This window comes from Aotus nancymaae, unplaced genomic scaffold, assembly GCF_030222135.1.
Source record: "Aotus nancymaae isolate 86718 unplaced genomic scaffold, 86718_ANA_hifiasm-v0.15.2.pri h1tg000011l, whole genome shotgun sequence".
Taxonomy (NCBI): domain Eukaryota; kingdom Metazoa; phylum Chordata; class Mammalia; order Primates; family Aotidae; genus Aotus; species Aotus nancymaae.
In genome coordinates this window covers 48275738-48294683 of record NW_026988422.1, presented here as the reverse complement: position 1 = coordinate 48294683, position 18946 = coordinate 48275738, and the positions used below count along the sequence as shown (strand labels likewise).

At 44.3% G+C, this 18946-nt stretch overlaps 2 protein-coding genes across 3 annotated transcripts in view; one reads left to right on the top strand and one right to left on the bottom strand.

Annotated features, from left to right (window-relative positions):
- ZBTB1 (zinc finger and BTB domain containing 1) overlaps positions 1–811 on the bottom strand; it is a 29835-nt gene extending 29024 nt beyond the window's left edge. The window contains exon 1 of one of the 2 annotated variants that reach the window (XM_012464167.3): positions 752–811. The gene's annotated coding sequence lies outside the window, so the exon portion shown is untranslated. Of the gene's footprint in view, positions 1–109; positions 280–751 lie in introns of those variants that run through there. The other variant, XM_012464165.2, reaches the window with a different exon arrangement.
- Positions 812–1374: 563 nt separating this feature from the next.
- The window catches only part of ZBTB25 (zinc finger and BTB domain containing 25), a 36183-nt gene continuing 18611 nt past the window's right edge, over positions 1375–18946 (top strand). Inside the window, exon 1 of the mRNA XM_012464170.2 lies at positions 1375–1412. The gene's annotated coding sequence lies outside the window, so the exon portion shown is untranslated. The remainder of the gene's footprint in view (positions 1413–18946) is intronic.

The following is an 18946-nucleotide window of genomic DNA, read 5'->3' as shown; positions in this document are numbered from 1 at the left end:
CGCACGGGTCGGCGCCGCTCTGGCCCCGCACTCCGCCAGGCCCACGGCCCGTCGCCCTCCGGCCCGGGTCAAAGTTGCGCGAATAGCCCCACAACTGGCAAATACTTACCGGCCGCAGCAGGAACCAGAGCTGCGGAGATTTTAGGGAGTTTAAGGCAAATCAGTCGCGGGAAAGGCGGGCGGAGGCGAAGGGGCCGCGAGCTGCAGTGGCGGCGGCGCGCGGCACTCGGGCTGGGCTGCGCGGAGAGGCTCTGGCTCTGCCAGGGACTGTGCTGCAACAAAGGACTTCCGCTGCCGCACAGCCGCGCCTGCCGCACCGCACTGAGCCGGCCCCGCTTACGCGGCGACTCCGGGTCTGCCCACCAGTTCGCTGCGGCGTCCGCCAGCCTTCCCCTCCCTCTCGCCCGCCCACCCACTCTGCCGCTGGCTGCTAGGGGCACCCGCGGTCGCCTGTTTGTTGCAACAAGTTTCTGCGTCGGGCTCCTAGGAGGCTGGCGCAACCCGCACCGCGGGGGCCCGTCGCGGCGACGGCGGCTTGACCACCCCTCTCGCCCCTCTCCCAAGGTTAGGCTTGGGATCTCCTGCTCCTCCTCCTGTTTGCACAGCTGGATAGGACTGGGCTCCTCCCGACTCCCCAGGGCAGGATGCGAGGCTGCTTTCCCACTCCGTCCAGATGTCAGACCCCTGCCCTGTTGGGCCCAACAGCTTGACCGTCCCTTGCGGTCCGCCTCGGGTGCTCCGCAAACCTCACCCTGTCCCGTCGGTTCAGGGTCGCCCAGTCCCCGCGCTCCCTCACCCCCCATCCGCGGGCCTGTCCGCCTCTAGCCCTGACTCACTTCCCCCGCCAAGCCCCACCTCGCCTAGCCCGCCTCTCCACCCAGGCTCCCGCGGCTCGCCCTCCCTGGCCCGGCGCCCTCATCCCTTCCCCAGCGAACACGCGGGCGCATCCTTCCCCACCCCCACCTTCACCCCAGAACTGAGGGGGTGCCTGTGCTTTTGCACACCCTGGGGAAAGTCCCCGGGTCACGCGGTTGTTTGTGGGGAGCCTGTGACGCTCAGACTTGTCCCTACGCTTCCGCCTACAGAGTCACGTCTGCGAACTGTGGTGGTGGCGGCGGCGGCGGCGGCGGCGCTCAGAGCGCAGGCCGACCCCCGCCCGGCCACTCAGGCGGGCGGGATGGCGCGCACGTACACACGCACGCACGCACGCACGCACACCCTGGCCCCAGCGCCCCTCGTTCCCCTGTAACTAGGCACGCGGTCACGTGGGGCCATCGCGGGCTCCTGGCGCGGGAAGCCGCGCGAGAGCGGCCCGCGGGGTGCGTGAGCCGGCGCCACCGCTTGCCGTGCGTGGCGTGGGAGACCGCCCCTCCTGCACGGAGGAGTCGGCCTGCCGCCGCGGCGGCGTCTGGGTAAGCGACGCGGCCCAGCCCCTGTGGGCTGTCCTGGGTTCAGTCCCTCCCGCCGCGAGCCGCCCAGGGCGGCGGCCTGCAGCTTCACCGGTCGCGGGACAGATGCAAGTAGCTGGGGAGAGGGGTGTTTTTGGTCCGATTGAGATGTCAGGCAGGGCACAGGAGGAAAATAGCACCCGCGAGTGAGCGCAGGGCCGACGATGCCCAAAGCCACCCTTCGCTGCTCCTCGGAGCAGCCGCCGGGGCCTGATTCTGGGTGGCGCACGGGGTGCTGCGAAGGCGCGGAGCCGTCCCCGCTACGGGTCCAGGTGCGACCCCCAGCAGGAACCCCCAATAGGCCTGCGCCGTCTCCCGTCTGGTGCCGACCCCTCTTATGAGTGGGCGACTTTCCAGATGCTGCGAGGACGCTGCAGCTACTGTTTCCACTCCCAGCTTGTGATTATCTAGTTTCTAGGGCAAGAAGACTCTCCGCCCCGCCCTCATAATTGATTTCTTTTTTATCTTCAAATTATGTTTATCTCGTTTTAAGCAAATCCAGTTTTTCTTTTTGAAACTTGCACCATCTTATCACCGCCTTCTCTAGCACGCATTATTTGGAGTAATCAGGTGTTATCAGTTGCGGAGGCAGCGCATAAGGCAACCTAGTACCTGGAACCTGATAGCACCTAGCATATTTCCACAGTTAGCGCCTGGATCTTCCTAAGGGATTAAATGTAGCATTCTTTCTCTTGAGACTCAAGTCCTTATGGCAGAGCTGTTGATTCTCTCACAAGAGTCTGTCAAGTGGGTAAAGTACACTTTGGAATCTCAAATTTTAGAGCCGAGAGGTGGTGCCTTATAGAAAATCGGTTTCATTCCTCTCGTTTTACAGAGAAGACACCAGGCCTGAAGAGCGTGATGTAGCTGGAGCTAGCTACGCTTCTTGATAGCTAGACTCCAAGACTCCAGACACCTTGGTGATTGCACTCTCCACCATGCCAGGACTGCAGTGCCAGTTTAACCCACTCACCTGTAGAGAGTGTATCTGCCGGAGGTCATTATACTTGGGTTGATTCAGGTCATGGAGAAAGCAGGCATGGCCACTGTGTGATGGCTCTGAAATAGTGGGGTTGATAGTATTTCTAGGTGAGGTAGGCCGCCTATTTTTGCAGCTAAAAGCCTACACCCCCCAGGGACCCCCCCCCCAAAATTTCATTGCTATTCTCTGCAAGAATAATGATCATTTACAACCTTGGTTGCTTCCTTATGTTAAGGCATCAAAGTCTTCTTTAACAATCTGGATATATTTTAGTTAAGAGTAAATCATGAATCCGTGATCGGACATCAGCTTCTTAATAAGGAACAGAACACTGATGGGATAGAACAAGGAATAGATTAGTTCTGAGAGCTGGGAATCAGTGAAATATCAAGGTATGGTCGGGAAGAAAGCAGAGAGGGACCACATAACCTGCTACACCTTTTTTGTCCAGTCTTCCTTGAATGTCTTATTTGCATGTAGTAGAGATGGATTCTGCCCAAGTTGGGCCGCTGTTTACTGAGTAGTTGCAGTGGGCCAAGTCTCATACTAGCCGCTTTCATAGATGAGCTTTGTATCTTTACCAAAAAGGAGATGGTACTGTCTTGATGTTACTAGCCTGAAGAAACAGGCTCATTACCTGGCCGTTGTGATGTAGTCATTTGCAGTAGAATTTAAGATCACTTATCTCTCAAGTAATCAGTGCTCTTTTGCATTATGTCTTGCTCCTGCTTCAGCCAGCAAGGGAATGAGAATCGCCTGTGGCTGATTTATTGGCGCCTGTGGTTGCCCAGAGAGGCCAAGCAGGACTTTCAGCTGCCCTCTATGCCTTACAAAGTGGAGCTGTGAGCTTCCACCCTATCTCCTGAGGGGAATGTGAAGGAGCCAGGCTGTCTAGCTGGGGGGGAGGGGCCCAAGTGCCTTGGCCGTAAAATATCCTGGCCAGGGCTGTGCTGGGAAGTGTTGCATAATGCCCTCCCCACCACTGAACCAAAGTGATTTATTTACTACCGTCCGTAGCTGGTGCCTGACCAACTTGTCCATTTTAGCAGTAACAGGGTAGAAAAGACTTGGGGGTTTTATATGATTGCAGGTTTTTTCCTTGTTTTAAAAAAGCAGTGCAGGTGCTCTTATCTTGATAAATTATAGTGCTTCTTACTACACCACTTCCTGTGTCCCTTTTCTGCATATTTATTCCAAATAGCATGTGAACTTCAGTCTTTTAAGAAGAGAAAGCTAAGAAAATACTCCTTCAGTTTATTAGCACAAGCTATGGAGACAGACCTGGCTTTTTATCTCCACTTTATACCATTTGCTAATTGTGTGTCCTAAGCCTAGGTTTTTTCCTTATTTGTAAAATGGAAATGAAAATAATACATTAGTCATCACAGTGAGGATTGAAAGAGATAATGTATATAGAGCACTTAGCACAAGGCCTTGCATATAGTATTTATTCATTATAATAATAAGGTTTGAAAATAACCAGAATAATGGTATTATCCCTAAGAAAGGAAAGATTTTGCTACTTGAACTGCTTAGGGATAGAGGAGGAAGAAGAAAGTGTGTGAAGCAAACATCCTTTTCAGGATTATTCATTAAATTTATTTATACTTCTTTTTTTAATTCCTGAGATAGAGCCTACCTCTGTCACCCAGGCTGGAGTGCAGTGATGTGATCTTGGCTCACTGTAGCCTCCGCCTCCTGTGTTCAAGCTGTTCTCCAGCCTCAGCCTCCTGAGTAGCTGGGATTATAGGCACCTGCCACCACACCTGGCTACTTTTTGTAATTTTAGTAGAGAGGGGGTTTCACCAAGTTGGCCAGGCTAGTCTCGAACTCCTGACCTCAGGTGATCCACCCCCCCCCCTTGACCTCCCAAAGTGCTGGGATCACAGGCATTTATTTACACTTCTGTTTTCTCTTTGCTAGCAGGAATTTTCTTTCCCTTTTTTTTTTTTTTTTTTTTTTTTTTGGAGAAGAAGTTGGAGAAGAAGTTCTTAGAGTATTAAGTCAGTTATTTTTCTAATTCATTTCTTCTCTGTTTACAAATCAGTTATGTGTGGATGTTTTGTTCCTTCTGAAAAATTGCAGGCACTTTAAGCAAGGGGTTTTATTAGCCCACTTGAGTAATGTGTTCATGGGAGTATAGTTCTATTGCAAAAAAAATATTTGTTTACCTGTATCCAGAAGTTTTAGCCACTCTTGTCGGTACTGTATTCTAGGTCTGTACTAGCATTGTCGTTTTCCAGCTTTTTCCTGTCCTTTGAGTACCTTATTTTTTCTTTCAGAAATTTGGTCTGTCTTTAATGGACTAAGAAGAATCTTTTCCTTTTTTTCTCAGAGTTCTGATTTTTTTTAAAGGTCTGTTAACAATTTGCACTTACTGTTGTTAGTATTCTTGTGTGCTTGGCTCTGTCAGGCATCCTACAGTGTAATGTTGGTTAGATGAGAGTTAGAGATGCTTGGAGGTTGGCTATGTCTGTCAACAGGCAGGAGGCCCCAAACTAACATTTCCCGGTCCCATTAAAGGTTTCTAGAGCATAACTACTCTTCCTGTTTCATCTACCATGTCCACTTCATACCCTCTTCGCTGATATTCTCAGTAGATCTTAATGAGCAGATGTCTGGAATTACAGCAGATTTTACCTGAAACTGTATTTTCAGATTTGGAATTTCTGTATCATTTTTAGATGTTATGAAATCTAATCTAGTTGTAATGGAGTAAGAGAGTAAATATTTCTTTTTCCTAAATACTATTTGAAAAGAAGTCTGAAAATAGTGTATTCCTCCACCTCCCCACCCATGCCCATCCTGCCAGTTTAGGAGCACTTTCGTTTCTTAATCTGGCCAATATTTTAGTTTAAAGTTAGAATTACAGTTGTTGATATTTGTTCATTTAATGTAACCAGCATAATTTCCACACTTTGAACACTCTTATGAAATTGCTTATTTATAGAGACTAGTATAAAGTTGTTCTATCTTACTTAGTTTGAACTAATGCAGAGTTACTACAATCTGGAAAGTAAAGAAGATTTTTATAGTCTCTTAAATATCAATGTAATTGTAGTGTGTGAAGTACTCTCTTGAGTTTCCTTGGTCCCCTGTTCTTATGAGGCAGTGGTTCTTAACTGAGGTGTCATGTTAGAATCACCTGGGAAGCTTTTTTAAAAAAGAATCTCTGGGCCAGGCGAAGTGTCTCACGTCTGTAATCCCAGCACTTTGGGAGGCCAAGGCGGGAGGATCATGAGGTCACAAGGTTGAGACCATCCTGGCCAACATGGTGAAACCCCATCTCTCCTAAAAAATACAAAAAGTTAGCTGGGCATGGTGGTGCGCACCTGTAGTACCAACTACTTGGTAGGCTGAAGCAGGGGAATCACTTGAACCTGGGAGGTGGAGGTTGCAGCGAGCCAAGATCATGCCACTGCACTCCAGCCTGGTGACAGAGCAAGACTCCATCTCAAAAAAAAAAAAAGATCCTGTGCCTCACCCCTAGCAATTCTGTTTGGGCTAAGTCTGGGTTGGGACTCAGAGGTCAATATAGTTCTGCATAGAAGGTTTACAGTGTATTCAGCAGTAAGAGCCTCTGTTTCAGGATAAAATGATTTCTACAAACATTCTTTCATTCTCTGGGTAATTAAATGTCACACCTCTACAGTCATGTGAAAGTTCCATTAAAAAGTTAGTTGCTATATAAAGTCTTTTATCATATGGCACTTGGAATATTTGCTTTTGCCTTTGTATTTATAGCCATGAGTAAGTAGCTCAAAAAAACTGTACGTATTCCTCTGCCAACTTTCTTGACTCCTTGTCTGAATGATAATTCATCATAAGGTCTCAGTGGTAAGCATTGACAGAAAAAATTTCTAAGACTGTTTTCCTGCAGAAACAGTTGTCTTGCTCTTTTTGTTCCTCTTTTATTAAGGATTCTTACCGCCTGAGAGAATGAAGAGCTGTGCAGTCCAGGATATCAGGCTGGCTACCATAGATCTGAGAGTCCAATCTAGTACAATAGATTTTTCTAAATAAATAAAAATCAAAGATATATATTGAATATCAAGCTAACTTTAAACATAGATACTAGTATAAAGTTGTTCCATCTTAGTTTGAAGTAATCCAGAGTTACTACAGTCGAGAAGGTAAAGAAGGTTTTTGTAATCTCTTACATATCAATGCTAAATCTATTATGATAACGTATCACTTTGATAACAGATAAAACATTCAAAAATGTAGCACTCTTACATTTTAATTCTAGTATTTATAAGTATAATAAAATGATACATTATTTTTCCATAATTTCTCTCACATCTTGAAATTCTCGCCGGGCACCATGGCTCAGGCGTGTAATCCCAGCACTTTGAGAGGCTGAGGCGGGTAGATCACGAGGTCAGGAGATTGAGACCATCCAGGCTAACACCGTGAAACCACATCTCTATTAAAAATACAAAAAATTAGCTGGGCGTGGTGGAACGTGCCTGTACTCCCAGCTACTCTTGAGGCTGAGGCAGGAGACTTGCTTGAACCCAAGAGGCAGAGGTTGTGGTGAGCCAAGATCGCGCCATCCTGGATGGCACTCCAGTCTGGATGACAGAGTGAGACTCTGTCTCAAAAAAAAAAAAGAATCTCACCAGAAATTCTCAAATGTAACTTCTAAGCTCTTTCTGTATTTATGGGGAACTTTAGCTGTTTCACATACTAGAGAAAATAAAATAGAAGGTCAAAGAATGATAAGCAAAGGCTATACAAAATTTTTTTTTTTTTTTGAGACAGAGTTTCGCTCTTGTTACCCAGTCTGGAGTGCAATGGCACGATCTCGGCTCACCGCAACCTCCGCCTCCTGGGTTCAGGCAATTCTCCTGCCTCAGCCTCCTGAGTAGCTGGGATTACAGGCACATGCCACCGTGCCCAGCTAATTTTTGTATTTTTTAGTAGAGACAGGGTTTCACCTTGTTGACCAGGATGGTCTCGATCTCTTGACCTCGTGATCCACCCGCCTCGGCCTCCCAAAGTGCTGGGATTATAGGTGTGAGCCACTGCGCCCGGCCAAAAATCTTAACTAATAATTTGTAAAGTATGTTGTATTAGACAATGTTCTAATAATTTTGCAATGGAATGGAGCTACTGATTTGAAGTAAAATCTGGTATATTAAAACATCAAAGGTCTCTAAAATTTTTTTAGAAAAAAATATGTAATAGTTTTATTATTACTATTTTAAATAAATATTTTTAAAGTTTTTAAAATTTCAAATATGGTAAATACTGATGTAAAACAAGCTTGAATGCACCTCATGTGTAATTGGTGTTTTTTTTTTAATAGATTTAATTTGTTTGATTTTATACACTTGAAAAGTTTACTCCCTTATTTGATTCAACATATTTGCAAAATCTGCCATCAGTATAAATGTTGAAAGTTCTAGGTGGGGTTTTGAAGGAAGGGCCCTGGGTTTAAAGTCAGTCTTAAGGTATTACCAGCACCATTTAATAGCTAGTTGTTTGAGTTCAGGTATGTTTCCTGCCTTCTCTGAGCCTGTGGTTCCTCAGCCATAAAATGGAGGTAATAGTACCTGCTCTACTACCTCACAAGATTTAAAAAAAAAAAAAAAAAAAAAAAAGCCGGCCGCAGTGGCTCACGCCTATAATTCCAGCACTTTGGGAGGCCAAGGTGGGCAGATTACCTGAGGTCAGGAGTTTGAGACCAGCCTGACAAATATGGAGAAACCCTGTCTCTATTAAAAATACAAAAATTAGCCGGGCGTGGTGGCGAATGCCTGTAATCCCAGCTACTAGGGAGGCTGAGGCAGGAGAATGGCTTAAAGCCGGGATGGGGAGGTTGTGGTGAGACAAGATTGCGCCATTGCATTCCAGCCTGGGCAACAAGAGTGAAACTCCATCTCAAAAAAAAAAAAAAAAATAGTGTAGGGCAGTAGTTCTCAAAGTGTAGTCCAAGGATCCACTGAAGGTTTCATGGGTCAATAAGGATCTCCCTTATAGGAGACCAGATTCTCAATATACTTGAACCAAAACAACATATAACAACAGATTGAATGCAGAATCAGATAAGAGAGTCCAGCTGTATCTGTTAAAGCCAGATATTAAAGAGGATTGCAAAATGTAAATTAATACCACTCTTCTCAATTATTTTTGAAAAAAAAATTTTTAGGAAAACATGTTAATATGTAATGGGTTTATTATTGCTATTTTAAATAAATATTTTAAAATTTAATTTTGAATATGGTAAATATTGATAAATATAATCTATATAAACAGCTCTTCACAATCTGCAGGGTTTTTTTTTGTTTTGTGTTTTGAAACAGAGTCTCTGTCACCAGGCTGGAGTGCAACGGCACCATCTTAGCTCACTACAGCCTCCACCTCCTGGGTTCAAGTGATTCTCCTGCCTCAGCCTCCCAAGTAGCTGGGACTGCAGGCACGTGCCACCACGCCCAGCTAATTTTTTTATTTTTAGTAGAGATGAGTCTCACCATGTTGGTTAGGTTGGTGTCAATCTCTTGACCTCGTGATCTGCCCACCTTGGCCTCACAAAGTACTAGGATTACAGGCGTAAGCCATCGCACCTGACCCACAATCTGTAATACTTTTTAAAGAGTATAAGTGGATCTTGAGACCACAGCTTTTTAGAATGGCTGATAAACAGTAATGGTTGAGTCCAGGGCTGTTCTGCCTATGGAGTAGCCATGCTTTTATTTCTTTCTTTTTTTTTTTTTTTTAAGAGATGGGGGTCTCACTATGTTGCCCTGGAGTGCAGTGACTATTCACAGGCGTGATCCCACTACTGATCAGCACGGGAGTTTTGACCTGCTCTGTTTCCGACCTGGGCCAGTTCACCCATCCTTAGGCAACCTGGTGGTCCCCCGTTCCCGGGAGGTCACCATGTTGATGCCGAACTTAGTGTGGACACCCTATCGGCATAGCGCACTACAGAACTCCTGGGCTCAAGCAATCCTTCAGCCCCAGCCTCTGGAGTAGCTGGGACTACAGGCACGGGCCACCGCACTCGGCTGTTCCTTTACTTTTGTACTAAACTTGCTTTCACTTAAAAAAAAGGTGGGAGGAAGGGGAATTGTTGAATAGCTGCTATCAGGACAATTTCCTGCAGATAACAATAAACTTGATAAAAGTTGTTTTTTTTTTTTTTTGAAACAGAATTTTGCTCCCGTTGCCCAGGCTGAAGTGCAGTGGCACGATCTTGGCTCACTGCAACATCCGCCTCCCAGGTTCAAGTGATTCTCCTGCCTCAGCCTTCCTTGTAGCTGGGATTAGAGGTATCCGCCACGACTCTCGGCTAATTTTGTACTTTTAGTAGAGACGGGGTTTCTCCATGTTGGTTAGGCTGGTCTCAAACTCCCGACCTCAGGTCGTCTGCCCGCTTTGGCCTCCCAAAGTGCTGGTATTACAGGCATGAGCCACCATGCCCCAGCCAATAAAAGTTTTAAAAATTACTAGATGGCATTTGAGAATTACAGAAACTAGATTGAGGTCTGCAATTGGAAGGGGAGAACAGCAATGAGTAAGCTTCCATTTTTATAGCTTTTAGACTGGCATAAGGTCCCAGTTGGTGATATGAGGAGGTTGCTACAACTCTAGTAACAACCTGTAATCTTTCTTGAAAAGGGCACAGAGCTCACGGTGATGATGCAGCTGGAAAGTGAGGAGGGAAATCCTAGAAAGAATATTGGAGTGGCAGAACCCCCAACAATGTTTATAAACTCTGCTTGAATTTCTTGCAAACTCCTGAACTTTACATGTGCGGAGCAGCCTCCAAACAGCACACTTAAGGCTAAAGGAGCAGAGATTTCAGCTGCTGTCCACCATAGGGGAGACAGAACTTGGAGTTTAAGTCCAGCTGAGGTGATTGTCTTCAAAAGCAAAAACACTGACACTCTTTGGAGGAATATTACAGAATCTAGAGTCAGTTATATTAATCACAATATCTAGGCTATAATCCAGAAACTATCACCCTAATCAATGGAGACTAACCCCACAATGAGCCAAAGGTTGGATTTAGCAGAGAAGATTTAAAGCAGCTATTATGACTATCCTCAAGGACGTTAATCAAAATAAGATTGTATTTGTGAACAAATAGGACATCTCAGCAGAGAACTAGAAACTAAAGAATGAAATGAAAATTTTACATCTGAAAATACAATATCTGAAACAAAAAATATTGAATAGGTTTAACAGATCAGATATGACAGATAAGTCATTGAATTTGAGGATAGATTGATAGAAATCTAATCCAAAGTAGAGAAATTATTGTATATAAAGTTCTCTGTAAACTTCAGTGCTCTATGTAAATTTCAGAGTTTATTACTACAAGTTTCTTTTATATGTAAAGGGAAGAGGTGAATTTGGGTCTTTTTTTTTTTGCATTTTAGGTTTTGGGGTACATGTGAAGAACATGCAAGATTGTTGCATAGGTACACACATGGCAGTGTGATTTGCTGCCTTCCTCCCCTTCACCTATATCTGGCATTTCTCCCCATGCTATCTCTCCCCAACTCTCCACCCCCCACTGTCCCTCCCCTATTTCCCCCCAACAGACCCCAGTGTGTAGTGCTCCCCTCCCTGTGTCCATATGTTCTCATTGTTCAACACCCGCCTATGAGTGAGAACATGCGGTGTTTGATTTTCTGTTCTTGTATCAGTTTGCTGAGAATGATGGTTTCCAGGTTGATCCATGTCCCTACAAAGGACACGAACTCATCGTTTTTGATGGGTGCATAATATTCCATGGTGTATATGTGCCACATTTTCCCTGTCCAGTCTATCATCAATGGGCATTTGGTTTGGTTCCAGGTCTTTGCTATTGTAAACTGTGCTGCAGTGAACATTTGTGTGCATGTGTCCTTATAGTAGAAGGATTTATAATCCTTTGGATATATACCCAGTAATGGAATTGCTGGGTCAAATGGAATTTCTATTTCTAGGTCCTTGAGGAATCACCACACTGTCTTCCACAATGGTTGAACTAATTTACACTCCCACCAACAGTGTAAAAGTGTTCCTATTGCTCCACATCCTCTCCAGCATCTGTTGTCTCCAGATTTTTTAATGATCGCCATTCTAACTGGCATGAGATGGTATCTCAATGTAGTTTTGATTTGCATTTCTCTAATGACCAGTGATGGTGCGCATTTTTTCATATGTTTGTTGGCCTCATGTATGTCTTCTTTTGTAAAGTGTCTGTTCATATCCTTCACCCACTTTTGAATGGGCTTGTTTTTTTCTTGTAAATCTATTTTAGTTCTTTGTAAATACTGGATATCAGCCCTTTGTCAAATGGGTAAACTGCAAAAATTTTTTCCCATTCTGTTGGTTGCCGATTCACTCTGACTGTTTCTTTTGCCGTGCAGAAGCTGTGGAATTTGATTAGGTCCCATTTGTCTATTTTGGCTTTTGTTGCCAATGCTTTTGGTGTTTTGGTCATGAAATCCTTGCCTACGCCTATGTCCTGAATGGTTTTGCCTGGATTTTCTTCTAGGGTTTTGATGATGTTAGGTCTTATGTTTAAGTCTTTAATCCATCTGGAGTTAATTTTAGTGTAAGGTGTCAGGAAGGGGTCCAGTTTCTGCTTTCTGCACATGGCTAGCCAGTTTTCCCAACACCATTTATTAAACAGGGAATCCTTTCCCCGTTGCCTGTTTTTGTCAGGTTTGTCAAAGATCGGATGGTTGTAGATATGTTGTGTTGCCTCCAAGGCCTCTGTTCTGTTCCATTGGTCTATATCTGTTTTGGTACCAGTACCATGCTGTTTTGATTACTGTAGCCTTGTAGTATAGTTTGAAGTCCAGTAGTGTGATGCCTCCAGCTTTGTTCTTTTGGCTTAGAATTGACTTGGCTATGCGGGCTCTCTTTTGATTCCATACGAAGTTTAAGGTGGTTTTTTCCAGTTCTGTGAAGAAGGTCATTGGTAGCTTGATGGGGATAGCATTGATTCTGTAAATTACTTTGGACAGTATGGCCATTTTCACGATATTGATTCTTCCTAACCATGAACATGGAATGTTTCTCCATCTGTTTGTGTCCTCTCTTATTTTGTTGAGCAGTGGTTTGTAGTTCTCCTTGAAGAGGTCCTTTACGTTCCTTGTTAGTTGTATTCCTAGGTATTTTATTCTCTTTGTAGCAATTGTGAATGGGAGTTCGTTCTTTATTTGGCTCTCTTTAAGTCCGTTGTTGGTGTATAGGAATGCTTGTGATTTTTGCACATTGATTTTGTATCCTGAGACTTTGCTGAAGTTGCTTATCAGTTTCAGGAGATTTTGGGCTGAGACGATGGGGTCTTCTAGATACACAATCATGTCTATGGGGATCACTCCAGCAGCGTAGAGACCCCTCAGTGTCTCCGCCATTACGGAGTTAGAGCCCGGACATATTCTCCCCCTGCTTAGGGCAGTCGAGCTGAGGAAAAGAAGGAAGTGAAAGAGGCTTGAGTTTGCAGAAGTCTATTCTTGATCCACTGAGCTAATGGCATGTCTGGGTGAGGCCTGCGTGACCATTTACGAGACTATTGTCTCCCTTGAAGTTCCCGTTCTGGGCTGGTTTTATGACTCTGTTTACCTGCATTCACTAAATCCTGTGATCGCTCACATGTTACTAGAAAATTGCTACCCCTCAAATTATTGCTTGCCTTGATGTTACTTACTGTAACTGTAGTTATTGATAAGCTTGCCTTGATGTTACTTACTGTAACTGTAGTTATTGATAAGCTTGCCTTGATGTTACTTACTATAACTGTAGTTATCGATAAGAGGATAAGAATCTTTATGGGATAAGAATCTTTTGTTTGTTTTGTGTTCAGTGACGTTTACATAATCCCACATGCTACCCCTTTTTCTGAGTACTTTGTAACTTTTTGTTCCCCTTTGATGAATACCTTCACAATGGGACTTATGTCAGTTGCTGTATGTAACAACATATATAAACTCTTGTGCACGAGAATAAACTGCTGACTTGGGCATTGCCTATGTCAGTCCTCCAGACCCCATTCTTTCTGTCATTCTTTTCTTCCGTGCACTCTCTCTTCCAGGTATTGGGACCCTCATGCTGGTCAAGAGAGCCCCGGCAGACTTGCCGATCTCACGGACCACAACACATGTCATCTGCAAATAGAGACAATTTGACTTCCTCCTTTCCTATTTGAATACCCTTTATTTCTTTTTCTTGCCTGATTGCTCTGGCTAGAACTTCCAGTACTATATTGAATAGGAGTGGTGAGAGAGGGCATCCTTGTCTAGTGCCAGATTTCAAAGGGAATGCTTCCAGTTTTTGCCCATTCAGTATGATATTGGCTGTTGGTTTGTCGTAAATAGCTTTTATTATTTTGAGATACGTTCCGTCAATACCTCGTTTATTGAGGGTTTTTGGCATAAAGGGCTGTTGAATTTTGTGAAAGGCCTTCTCTGCATCTATTGAGATAATCATATGGTTTTTATCTTTGGTTCTGTTTATGTGGTAAATTACATTTATAGACTTGCATATGTTGAACCAGCCTTGCATCCCCAGGATGAATCCTACTTGATCATGGTGGATAAGCTTTTTTTTTTGATGTGCTGTTGCAATCGGTTTGCCAGTATTTTATTGAAGATTTTTGCATCTATGCTCATCATGAATATTGGCCTGAAGTTTTCTTTTCTTATTGAGCCTCTGTCAGGTTTTGGTATCAGGATGATGTTGGTCTCATAAAATGATTTGGGAAGGATTCCCTCGTTTTGGATTATTTGGAATAGTTTCAGAAGGAATGGTACCAGCTCCTCTTTGTATGTATGGTAGAATTCGGCTGTGAACCCATCTGGACCTGGGCTTTTTTTGGGTGGTAGGCTCTTAATTGCTGCCTCAACTTCAGACCTTGTTATTGGTCTATTCAGGGTTTCGACTTCTTCCTGGTTTAGGCTTGGGAGGATGCAAGTGTCCAGGAATGTGTCCATTTCTTCCAGGTTTCCTAGTTTATGTGCGTAGAGTTGTTTGCAATAATCTCTGATGATGGTTTGAATTTCTGTGGAATCTGTGGTGATATCCCCTTTATCGTTTTTTATTGCATCTATTTGGTTATTCCCTCTTTTCTTTTTTATTAATCTGGCTAGTGGTCTATTTTGTTGATCTTTTCAAAAAACCAGCTCCTGGATTTATTGATTTTTTTGAAGGGTTTTTTGTGTCTCTATCTCCTTCAGTTCTGCTCTAATCTTAGTTATTTCTTGTCTTTTGCTAGGTTTTGAGTTTTTTTGATCTTACTCCTCTAGCTCTTTCAATTTTGACAATAGGGTGTCAATTTTAGATCTCTCCTTGTTTCTCATGTGGGCACTTACTACTATATATTTTCCTCTAGAGACTGCTTTAAATGTGTCCCAGAGATTCTGGTATGTTGTGTCTTCATTCTCGTTGGTTTCAAAGAACATCTTTATTTCTGCCTTCATTTCATTGTTTATCCAGTCAACATTCAAGAGCCAGTTGTTCAGTTTCCATGAAGCTGTGCGGTTCTGAGTTAGTTTCTGAATTCTGAGTTCTAACTTGATGGCACGGTGGTCTGAGAGACTGTTTGTTATGATTTCTGTTCTTTTGCATTTGCTGACGAGTGATTTACTTCCATTTATGTGGTCAATTTTAGAGTAGGTGTGATGTGGTGCTGAGAAGAATGTATATCCTCTGGATTTGGGGTGGAGAGTTCTGTAAATGTCTATTAGGTTTGCTTGTTCCAGGTCTGAGTTCAAGTCCTGGATATCTTTGTTAATTTTCTGTCTAGTTGATCTGTCTAATATTGACAATGGAGTATTAAAGTCTCCCACTATTATTGTGTGGGAGTCTAAGTCTCTTTCTAAGTCATTAAGAACTTGCCTTATGTATCTGGGTGCTCATGTATTGGGTGCGTGTATATTTAGGATCGTTAGCTCTTCTTGTTGCATTGATCCTTTTACTATTATGTAATGTTCTTCTTTGTCTCTTTTGATCTTTGTTGCTTTAAAGTCTATTTTATCAGAGACGAGAATTGCAACTCCTGCTTTTTTTTGCTCTCCATTTGCTTGGTAAATCTTCCTCCATCCCTTTATTTTGAGCCTTTGTGTATCCTTGCATGTGAGATGGGTTTCCTGGATACAGCACACCAATGGGTTTTGGCTTTTTATCCAATTTGCCAGTATGTGTCTTTTGATTGAGGCATTTATTCCATTTATATTTAGGGTTAATATTGTTATGTGTGAATTTGTTACTGCCATTTTGATGCTAGCTGGCTGTTTTGCCTGTTAGTTGATGCAGATTCTTCATTGTGTTGATGCTCTTTACCATTTGGTATGGTTTTGGAGTAGCTGGTACTGATTGTTCCTTTCTATGTGTAGTGCCTCTTTCAATAGCTCTTGTAAAGCAGGCCTGGTGGTGATGAAATCTCTGAGTACTTGCTTGTTCACAAAGGATTTTATTTTTCCTTCACTTATGAAGCTTAGTTTGGCTGGATATGAAATTCTGGGTTGAAAGTTCTTTTCTTTAAGGATGTTGAATATTGGCCCCCACTCTCTTCTGGCCTGTAGGGTTTCTGCTGAGAGATCTGCTGTGAGTCTGATGGGCTTCCCTTTGTGGGTAACCTGACCTTTCTCTCTGGCTGCCCTTAAGCATTTTCTCCTTCATTTCAACCCTGGTGAATCTGATGATTATGTGCCTTGGGGTTGCTCTTATTGAGGAATATCTTTGTGGTGTTCTCTGTATTTCCTGGACTTGAATATTGGCCCGCATTGCTAGGTTGTGGAAGTTTTCCTGAATAATGTCCTGAAGAGTATTTTCCAGCTTGGATTCATTCTCTTCGTCACATTCAGGTACACCTATCAAACGTAGATTAGGTCTTTTCACATAGTCCCATATTTCTTGGAGACTTTGTTCATTCCTTTTTGCCCTGTTTTCTCTAATCTTGCCTTCTCATTTTATTTCATTGAGTTGATCTTCTACCTCTGATATCCTTTCTTCTGCTTGGTCAATTCGGCTGTTGAAACTTGTGCATGCTTCGCGAAGTTCTCATGTTGTGTTTTTCAGCTCCATCAGTTCACTTATATTCCTCTCTAAGTTGTCTATTCTCATTAGCATTTCGTGAAATCTTTTTTCAAGGTTCTTAGTGTCTTTGCATTGGGTTAGAACATGTTCTTTTAGCTCACAGAAGTTTTTTATTACCCACCTTCTGAAGCCTGATTCTGTCAATTCATCACACTCATTCTCCATCTAGCCTTGTTCCTTGCTGGTGAGGAGTTGTGATCCCTTGTAGGAGGAGAGGCCTTCTGGTTTGGGGTGCTTTCATCCTTTTTGTGCTGGTTTCTTCCCATCATTGTGGATTTATCCACCTGTCGTCTTTGTAGTTGTTGACTTTCAGATTGGGTCTCTGAGTGGATGTCCAGTTTGTTGATGATGAAGTTATTTCCTTCTGTTTCTTAGTTTTCCTTCTAACAGTCTGGCCCCTCTGCTCTAGGACTGCTGAGATCCACTCCAGGCCCTGCTTGCCTGGGGATCACCTGCAGTGGCTGCAGAACAGTAAGGGTTGCTGCCAGTTTCTTCTTCTACTATCTTTGTCCCAAAAGGATACCCACCAAATGTCAGTCTGAGCTCTCCTTTATGAGGTGACTCTTTGGATATACGGGGGTCAGGGAGCTGCTTGAGGAGACAGTCTGTCCTTCATAGGAGCTCAAGTGCTGAGCTGTGATCTCCATTGTTCATTTAGAGCTGCTGGGCAGGTACGTTTAAGTCTGCTGCAGCAGAACTCATAAACCCCTTTTTTTTCCCCCAGGTGCTCTGTCCTGGGTAGTTAGGGCTTTATTTATGAGTTTCTGTTGTGCTGCTGCCTTTTTATCAGGGCTTCCCTGCCCAGCGAGGAGGCAGCCTAGTCACTGTCTGCCTGCAGAGGCTTTGCTGAGCTGCTGTGGGCTCTTCCCAGCTGCCATGTGAACTTCTCTGCAGTCCTGTTTATATGGGTATAGTTAGAACTGCCTCGGCAATGGTGGCCCGCCTCTGTGATGACGAACTCTCCCTGTAATGGCGGGTTGCCTCAGCAATGGCAGGCTGCCTCAGCAATGGCGGACTACCTCCGTAGTGGTGGAGTGCCTCGGTAATGGCGGACGCCCCTCCCCCACAGAGTTGGACCGTCCTGGGTTCAGCTGTGATTGCTGTGAAACTCAACCCAGATCATTTCCAATTGCTGGTTTTTTTTGTTGGGGGGGTGGGACCAGCCGAGCCTGATCAGCTGGCTCGCTGCCTCAGAGCCTTTTTTTTTTTTAGTTGAATGGTCGACTCTCTCCCAGGTGTTCCAGTCGCCTGTTGAAAAGGTGCCGGGATCTGTGTAATTGCCCATGTGGCCACCCACTGTGCTGGCTGAAACAGTGGCACTGAGATTCGTGGTGCTTTTTTACCTGGGAATCTCCTGGCCTGGCTCCCTGTTTCAGTCCCCTTTTTTTTATTCAGATGAATGGGCGACTCTGCCTTCCTGGAGCTCCACTCGCCAGCTAAAAGGGCACCCAAACCAGTGTATTTTGTATAGAGAACCACAGCGCTGGGGCGCCAGCAAAACGGCCACGCTGGCGACCCATGGGGCTCCTCCGCCTGGGAATCTCCTGGTCTGTGGACAATAAAAATCCACCTGGAAATGTGGCGTCCACTCACCCTCTGGGCATTCACTGGGAGCTGCAATCCTGAACTGCTCCTAATTGGCCATATTGGATCTTCTCCTGGGTCTTCTTTTTATGTGCAGCACCCTTAATCTCCTGTCCTGTCCTGTCCTGTCCTGTCCTGTCTGGGTCTAGGCTTTATACCTTGCTTCTTTTTCTTCTTTTCTTTTTTTTTTTTTTGGAGACAGAGTCTTGCTCTGTCACACAGGCTGGAGTGCAATGGATCTCGGCTAACTGCAACCTCTGCCTCCTGGGTCCAAGTGATTGTTCTGCCTTAACCTCCCAAGTAGCTGGGATGACAGACATGAGCCACTACACCTGGCTAACTTATATTTTGGGTAGAGACGGGGTCTCACCATGTTGTCCATGCTGGTCTCAAACTCTTGGTCTCAAGTGGTCCCCTTGCCTCATCCTCCCAAAGTGCTGGGATTACAGGCATTGGCCACTCACTCAGCCTAGCCTCTGGTTTCTAATATCTCCTGCAGTCAGATATTTTGCCCTTGCTGCTTTCCTGTACTGTTGTCAGAGGTCACCAGGAATCTTTTGGTCAGTACACTCAACATGTTTGTAATAGGCCTTACCCCCATGTCTCTCTTCAGTATTTTGCACCATTGCCACCTCTTTTCTGCAAGGTTATTGTCTTTCCTCAATGACGATGTTTTTTATTTCTCCTCTTCTGTCTTATTGTGTCTTTTCTATTTTCCAAAGATTCTTTCTCAGCTTTTTCCCTCTTATTTCATTCTACTTGTTAGTCTACTTTATTATTTTCATACTTGGTTACTTCAGCCTTCTTGTTTCAGAGGTCTCTTCTCCCTTTCTGGCTCTGCTTTCTCTAGAGCCCAGTCCTGCTACTTCTCTCTGCTGATCACTAAACA